This window comes from Nothoprocta perdicaria, unplaced genomic scaffold, assembly GCF_003342845.1.
Source record: "Nothoprocta perdicaria isolate Ctin4 unplaced genomic scaffold, notPer1 scaffold_25, whole genome shotgun sequence".
Lineage (NCBI taxonomy): Eukaryota > Metazoa > Chordata > Aves > Tinamiformes > Tinamidae > Nothoprocta > Nothoprocta perdicaria.
In genome coordinates, this window is record NW_020455477.1 from 5,939,210 (window position 1) to 5,946,772 (window position 7,563).

The following is a 7,563-nucleotide window of genomic DNA, read 5'->3' on the forward strand; positions in this document are numbered from 1 at the left end:
GTTTGCATAAGCAGTAGTTCTCATTTAGTTTCAAAGAATATAAGGCAGAGGCCCCTGTGCCCRCTTTGAAAAGTGACCAAAAGTGGGGTGCAGTGCCCAGGCTGTAGTTGGTTCCGTCCACCATTGTTTAAATAAAAGCACTTTTGTTCAACATTTGCCCTAAATTCATATCATATGGGTGATGAACATTTGCACCAACAGTAGGCTTTAATAAAAAGGATAAAGAAAACACTTGATAATACAATTCTTACCTACACAACTATGGTAAAGCAACTTTTTTTCACACCTCTCCTTATGCCTTTGAAGTGTTGGCTGTAGATGATATAACAGCAGTTAAGCAAATATCCTTATTAAGTAAGGATGTAAAAACAGTGTTACTAAACTTTCACAAAAGTAAGTAGGATCAACTGTGCTACTAGATATGTTACACTCCAAATTCTGACTTTGTACTCAGTGACTACAAGGGAATTGAAAACGTGTTGCTGTTCACCCTTAAAATATTGCTTTTGTAATAGGATGCAACTGCATGAACTAATATTAGTAAAAGATTATTTAATGTTCTGTTTTGGTGCTAATTGATCTAATACAGCTGTACATCCCACTCTTAACACTGAAATGCCTGCTACCCTAGTAGCTTCATAATTTTCTTTTCTGTGGAGAAAGGTTGGGATCATAATATCTCAGACCTGCATAATTTCAAAGTAAAATAATCTTTAGTTTTTAATGAATTGTTAAAATTATCCTTTTCTAGAGAACTTCTACTGTTAAATATGCATTTTTTTATATATTTGAATAATCCTGAGTTTAAAAAGGAGAGTTCATTTTAGCTGATAATGTGTTCTTAGTTTATGTAGCATACCATAAAACAATTTCGAAAGATGACAACTAACTTCAATATGGACTGTTTCGATCCAAAATATCAAAACACTTTGAAAATGGACAGCCTATCCATTGGTTATTATCTATTTAGTGATTCAAATAATTTGACAGTAGTAGGATTTAAATCACTTYGTATACCACCGGATAACACATATATGAATACTGGAATGCAGTATTTATTTTGCAGTTGTTGTTCCTCAGGATTATCTTGTGTTGTGCAGCCAAGTAATTTTGAATTACGAGTTTACTGCATATGCTTGAGTTCATGTCACATGCGAGCAAGAGGCTGAGCCATGATTAATAGTGAAAGAGAGGGATGTATGTTAAAAAGACAGCTGAAATGGGAAGGAAGACAACTCTGGTTAGCTAAACTAAGTTTGGAATGGACTGTGATCAAAACTTGGGAGTTCTGAATAGCCCCAAACTTTTTGGAAGAGTAAAATCGAATTACATTTTGTGGCTGAGGCCGATCTTTCAAGTATATGCTCCCTGCAGAGATCATCAGCTATTCCCCTTGATGGAAAATGCAACTCTAAACCCAACCATGAGCTACAGCTTTTCTTCACTCTTTTTTTTCAAGTAAGAGATCTGTTTTATGTGAAATTCGAATAGCCTGTCTACTTAAGTAAACTTATCTGGTCAAGTTGTTTGTAAAAAAAATTCTTTATTTCTTGTGCAGTTATCCTATGGTCCAGTCTGTATAACCTATTTGGACAAACAAGGACAAACTCTGGTCCTGAGAAGACTCGGTGAAGAGAACTTGTAGATAAAGATTGGGAGTCATACAGGAAATTAGGATAATTGGATAATTGACAAAAAATGGATGAGCATAAGGTRGCTGTCAAAGCAGGACATAACATATTAGCAGCAATAAATAACCCTGAAATCTCACTTCATGGAAACAAACCAGTGTAAACACTGAAGACAGCCAACGCTAAACACTAATTGGGTATAATTGCATTTTCAAAATGATTTAACAGATCAGAGAACCATGCTCTGGCACTACCCTCCTAGAGACTTGGACAGACACTGTCAATTTACCCTCAGACCAGGAGAACTTCGCAAAATGTGCCTGAGGAACCAGAGGATACTTCAGGGACACAGGAGAAAAGAAATACTTTCTAGTGAGGTGCAGACATCAGGGGCACACGATGCACTCCAGAGATGTCCTTTAGCCCCATGTTGGGGTYCCCCATGTCCTGCATGGTCCTGCATAGTTGTATCTGGTGAGCTGTGTGTRCATGGGAGGCGTGATACCCCGGAGCAAGAGCAGAGGTTGTGACTTCATTAGTTTATTACAGATCAATGTCCTGTGTAATCAGGTAAATGCAGGAATGTTGCTGGGTGCTGGGATACAGGCTATGACAGGGCTGCAAAACCTTTGATATTCACCCAGAAATCTTCATCTTAAAGAGAAGATGATGGACTCCATCTGTTCCAGATTCTGTTCTGGGACATCTTTCCTCCTTTCTCTTCCACGGACAGGATTTTGTACCCTTTCTGTGGCAGTTGTGACACTTTACTGTTTAAAAAATATGATGTGTAAAAGAAATACTGAAAAAGGATGTATAATTGTGAAATGTCTTTGCTTTCACTGTGTTTTTCTATTTGCTGCCTTCACCGCTCTRTTGAGTTTGGTTTTATAGTTGTGGAATTCAAAATGGTTTAGTAATGTTTCCTTAGAAGATACCAGTCAAAAACTTTAGAAGGCATTTGGGGAATAACAGGAACAAAATACTCTGCTTTAATGCAAATAAATGCATCTATCTCCATGACATCTCCACAGACTACAAATGAATGAATCACCTTTCATTGGAAGACCCTAGTATAGATATTTACCATTCTAGAAAATGTTTCTSAATGGAGTAATTATTTTGAACAGTAATAGAAATAACATATACAGATAGCTCACATATCATASATGTTTACAGGATTTCTTGCCAGTAATGAAAATTAGCAACTTCAGTAATTATTGGAGACTGCAGGTCAAATCTGGCAGTCAGAGGAATAAGTGTTCCCTCCACATTCCCAAGAAGAAATGCATTTGTGGACCTCAAGATTCATGCCTGGACACAGAAAAAGAGAGAAACTTTAACAGGGAATAAGAGTGAAGACAGTTAGGGAACTAATAGTCTCCAGTCTAGAAGGAAATTTCACTAGACCAGCCTTTATGCAGTGCCTGGTGATTCTCTCATTCAATGTATATCTAAGAGTTGATCCAAATCCTTAAATTTGGTACCTACTGAACAGAAGCAAAGACAACTATATATGAAACAGCAAAAAAGGCCATTCAGCAAAAGAATAGTTACTACAAACAGATTTTTTTCTCTTTTCTCTGTCTACATGATTAATGGTAAAAACACCTTTCGGTCTTCCAAAAGGACTAAGCATTTTCAATATCCCAATGTTAATAATATATTAAATGTTTAAGTCTGCTGATCATTGCTTAGGGGATGTCTGCAAATTTGAAGTATGGTCACTGTAAACATGATGTGTGTAGCACTGTGTAGGATGAGAAACTAGAGAAGATTTCACCCTTAAACATTTATATCTGGAATTTCAGACAGTTGAGACAAGTTGCTGATGTCATTGCTGATTTTGGCATTGAATGTTATAATTTAAAATAATTGATCCTACTTCTGGCTGTGTCAATATCTTRCACAAACAGCTACCAGTTGAAAGCTTAAGAAGTCCAACAGGAGGGCATTTGGTTCTTGTTTTCTCCCACCAGTATAGTCTTTTTTGTCTCTGACAGAATCAGTCCTGAATTGACCAAATTCCCTGCTCTCTCATCCTAGTGTTCATGACCAGGCACCAGTAGTGTTTATTTTCTGCCTATCACTTGATAGCCAAGAGGTGTGTTAGTCTCGTATCTCCAAGAAYTTGGTCCCTCACTGCTGTGTGTTTAAAATGGTCAAGCTCATCTTCGTTAGTACAGCATAAATCATGATGCAACAAGCAAAGAGGCATATCTGGATTTTCTGCCCTCTTTTCATAGCCTGCTGTCAGGACCCTTCATCACGGTGGCTTCATTACAAACCTCCATATAGTCATAATCCAACAGAGTAGGATAAATCCCTTTAATTTGGGGTTTTCGTGGCTCAGGTCAGTGTGTGGGTAGGAACATACTTATAGCCTTATTTAGATAAAAGTACTGAATAAATAGCAATGATTGAGTGGAAGTAATAAGTTACAGAAATCCAATGGATCAAAAGGTGCCGTAGGGAAAGGTCAGAAGATTCTTTTTTTTTTGTCTGTCTTTTGAATTGTACMTTTGTTTTGATAGAGGTGAAATGGATTTTGAAACAAAGTTTCTGAGCACTCACAAGTACTCAATAAATATTTAGAATGGGTGCTTGAAACAGATTATTATTTTTTGACATTAGTCAATTAATTATGCCACTAATATCTAAAGCAAAGTCTACCATTAGTAGTGAGAGCTTTCAAGTATCTCATGCATGCCTTCTCTCACCTTTTTAAATACAAATTTGATTTCCTATTCAGAATGAAAATCTGGAAGCTGCTTACTTGAGCATTTCTTAGAGCATTTGATCAAAAACATGGATGTTTTTCAGTGCTCTGCTGAGCAGAAGGCCTCTGTGTTTGCCCTGCACTGCACAGAGCTGGTGGCAGCTTGAGGTGTGTGAAGGTGGCCACAAAACAATATCACTTCTYGAGACAGGGCTGGCTCTGCGGATGGCGTGAAAGGAAAGGCATGAGGTTATCAGCAGCGGGGCAGGACCAAGGCCTGATTTGGAGCCTGATTCGGAGCCTGCGGGATGTTTGGCTGGTGTTGTCCGGCCCTGCTTGCCAGGGAGTAGGGACACAGAAGAAAGGACCATCARACAGGAAGGCTGGGCAAAGCAAGGCTTTGTTTGCCCTGCGCTGAGTATTAGGCTGTGTGTAGCGCTCTCAAGAACCCAGCTCTTCTCTGCTGGCACAAGGCCCAGCTTTCGCCTACATAYACCCTCCCACCTCGAGCTACCTGCACAAAATCCTATAAACACAGCAAGGCTGCAAGGTGCTAAATATCTGAAGCTTAACTAATATGCTCAGGGATAATAATAACTGACGTATTAGCACAGAAGAAATCTTTAAAGTTCAGTGGTTGTAAATGGATAATATATTAACATTTCAGCATGTTTATTAAATACTTAACAACGTAATTTTTAGAAGGCTGTCCTAGCACTGCTATCTTTTTGCATGTGCTTAGTTACCATTTTAAATAACTACAAAACAGTGACATGTGGTACTGGAGATTTCCTAAGCATCCCAAAGCAATATATGTGTGTGATATATGACATCCTTCCATAAATCCTAAATTTACACAGTATGCTAATGCTTGATTCCATAATTTCTTTTAAAAATGATTATACCCTGCTGCTAAGAGCAAAGGCATACTAAAATCAGTTTTCTATGCTTTTCCAACAATGAAATGCAAGCCAGCACACCACATAACCAATACTTACCATATGTTAGAAGATAATCCAGTAGGCTTCAGACACTGACATGATTTGCTTAAATAAAAATCCCTTTTTTAAAGCAGTAACAACAGTCTGCCATTTTTATTATTCCTTTAGTGACCTACTATAGGAACACTAATATTAAATATAAATATTTTTATTGTAAATCAATCTAGTCTATTTTCTTTGCCTTTAATGTGGGACGACTCTGGCTTAGTTGCTAGACTAGAGGAAAAAGACTGCAATTAAATCATGGGTTGTTCGAAGTAGTTCTCAAAAACACAGAAAATATTCACCAGATCAAAAGAAGACTAAAGAGCAGCTTCAGGATTTCTCTCGTATGTTGCAGAAGAGATGAAACAGTTCAATTTGGCATTAAAATAATTAAATGTAGTCTAGAAAAACAGCTATAAAATATATCTGTAGAGCACTAATGTCTCTTAAGTACAGTTCATTGCTTTCCCATTCTGTATGAAATGAGACTTAATATTAAGCACATGCTTAAGTGTTTGCAAATTTGGGGTCTAAGGAAGGAAAATGTGAAATGCAATTTTTTTATAGTGCAAGAAATGAATTCATCTGACAGGTTAAGATTAAGGCTCTGTGCACTAATGTGGCATCTTTCATTGTTATAGAATGATAAGAAAATAGAAAAATTGTATGTAGAAGGTAGCAAATACATGAATTCCATTTTTTTTTTTTTTCAGATTCACCAGGGAAAACATGCTTGATCTCAAGTACTGCTTATAGATGGAAAATAAAAATTTTTAAACCTGAGATGCTTTCATTTTTTTCCCAAATCATTAGGACATCAGGGTTGAACTCTTGCCCCAGTGAAGTCAGTGATAGATGAATGAGTGGAAAATACAGGTCTAAAAAAATTAATAGCTATTATCACTAGACTGTTCCTTTCACATCATACTTTTAAATAGTGTTATCATTTCAAGTCATGCCATTACAGGATCCTTAGTAAAACATCTTGGCACCTGTGAGGCAATGCTTTCTCTTTTTTTCTCATACAAAAATTACATAATAAATCTGCATTCTGGATTTATTAACAGCCTGGTTTCTTCAGCAAGATGTATCTGAATTTCTGATGCCCTGTTTTTCAGACCAGATTATTGCAGCTGGACTAGTGGCTAGTGTTATTGAGTAATGGACTGAGCAAAACCAGTAGTTATGGGGATACAAGAAGTATGCCCAATGGGAGTATTTGGCAGTGTATCGAAATATTTGTAATAGGAGGATCTGGCCTGGCTCCAACATCAGTAAAAAAAATGCAGAGTCCTCTTTTACTTCCAAAATATGCAAGGGGTTTAGAGCTGAGAAGAGAAATGTGGGAACTCCACATCTTGACACATTGATCCGCTCCCAAATTGCCCACAACTGCCTACGTGCTTTGGAACACCCTCTTCAAACCCCAACATTTGGATTAAGTATTTGTTAGCTCTTCTTTTTTTTTTTTTTTCTAATTAATAGCAGAGTGGATTATTTTGCTCATTATGTAGTTTGCTCTTTATTGGGCCAGATCTTCAGCTGGTGTTAATCAGCATAACTGTTGATCTTGATGACACTGMCCGACATTATCAGTCATAGTCACAGACATTTTGCTTTATGTAATTTTATATAAAGACACTGGAAATTACAAATAGAAACATATATTTAAATATTTATGATTATATACTTAAACTCCAAAATTTGATGAGTACAATCAATTATACACAGACATTAAATTTGGACTGGATTTTATAGGAGCAAAATATGATTCATTCTTTCAGCTGCTGGGGTCATTGTGTGCAAACATATTTAAAATCACTGACTCAAGTCTTTTGTGGCATAGTCCCACGGAAATTAAAAGCTACATTATGCAACTCTAACTAACCAAACCAATACCTTCTTTTGACATTTGGAATATATTGCAGGTTATCTTAACCTTCTGTTCTGTCAAATCTCGTATGTTCATTTTGCTATAATGTACTTTATTTAAAGGTGTAGATACTATATCTTTCTCAGTGGTACTGAAAATTAAATCATGTTAATTATTTATAACTTCTCAGATTGCGAATGCATGCCTTGGGAAAATGGACACAGTAAATGATGCAAATGTCCAATGTTATTATATTATTTTTGACATTTTTGCTGGTGATTATTCTGTAAGGATGCCAGTCCCCACTTCATAAGGACTGCTGTAAAATTTCCCATAGTATTTTCACAGGCTAGA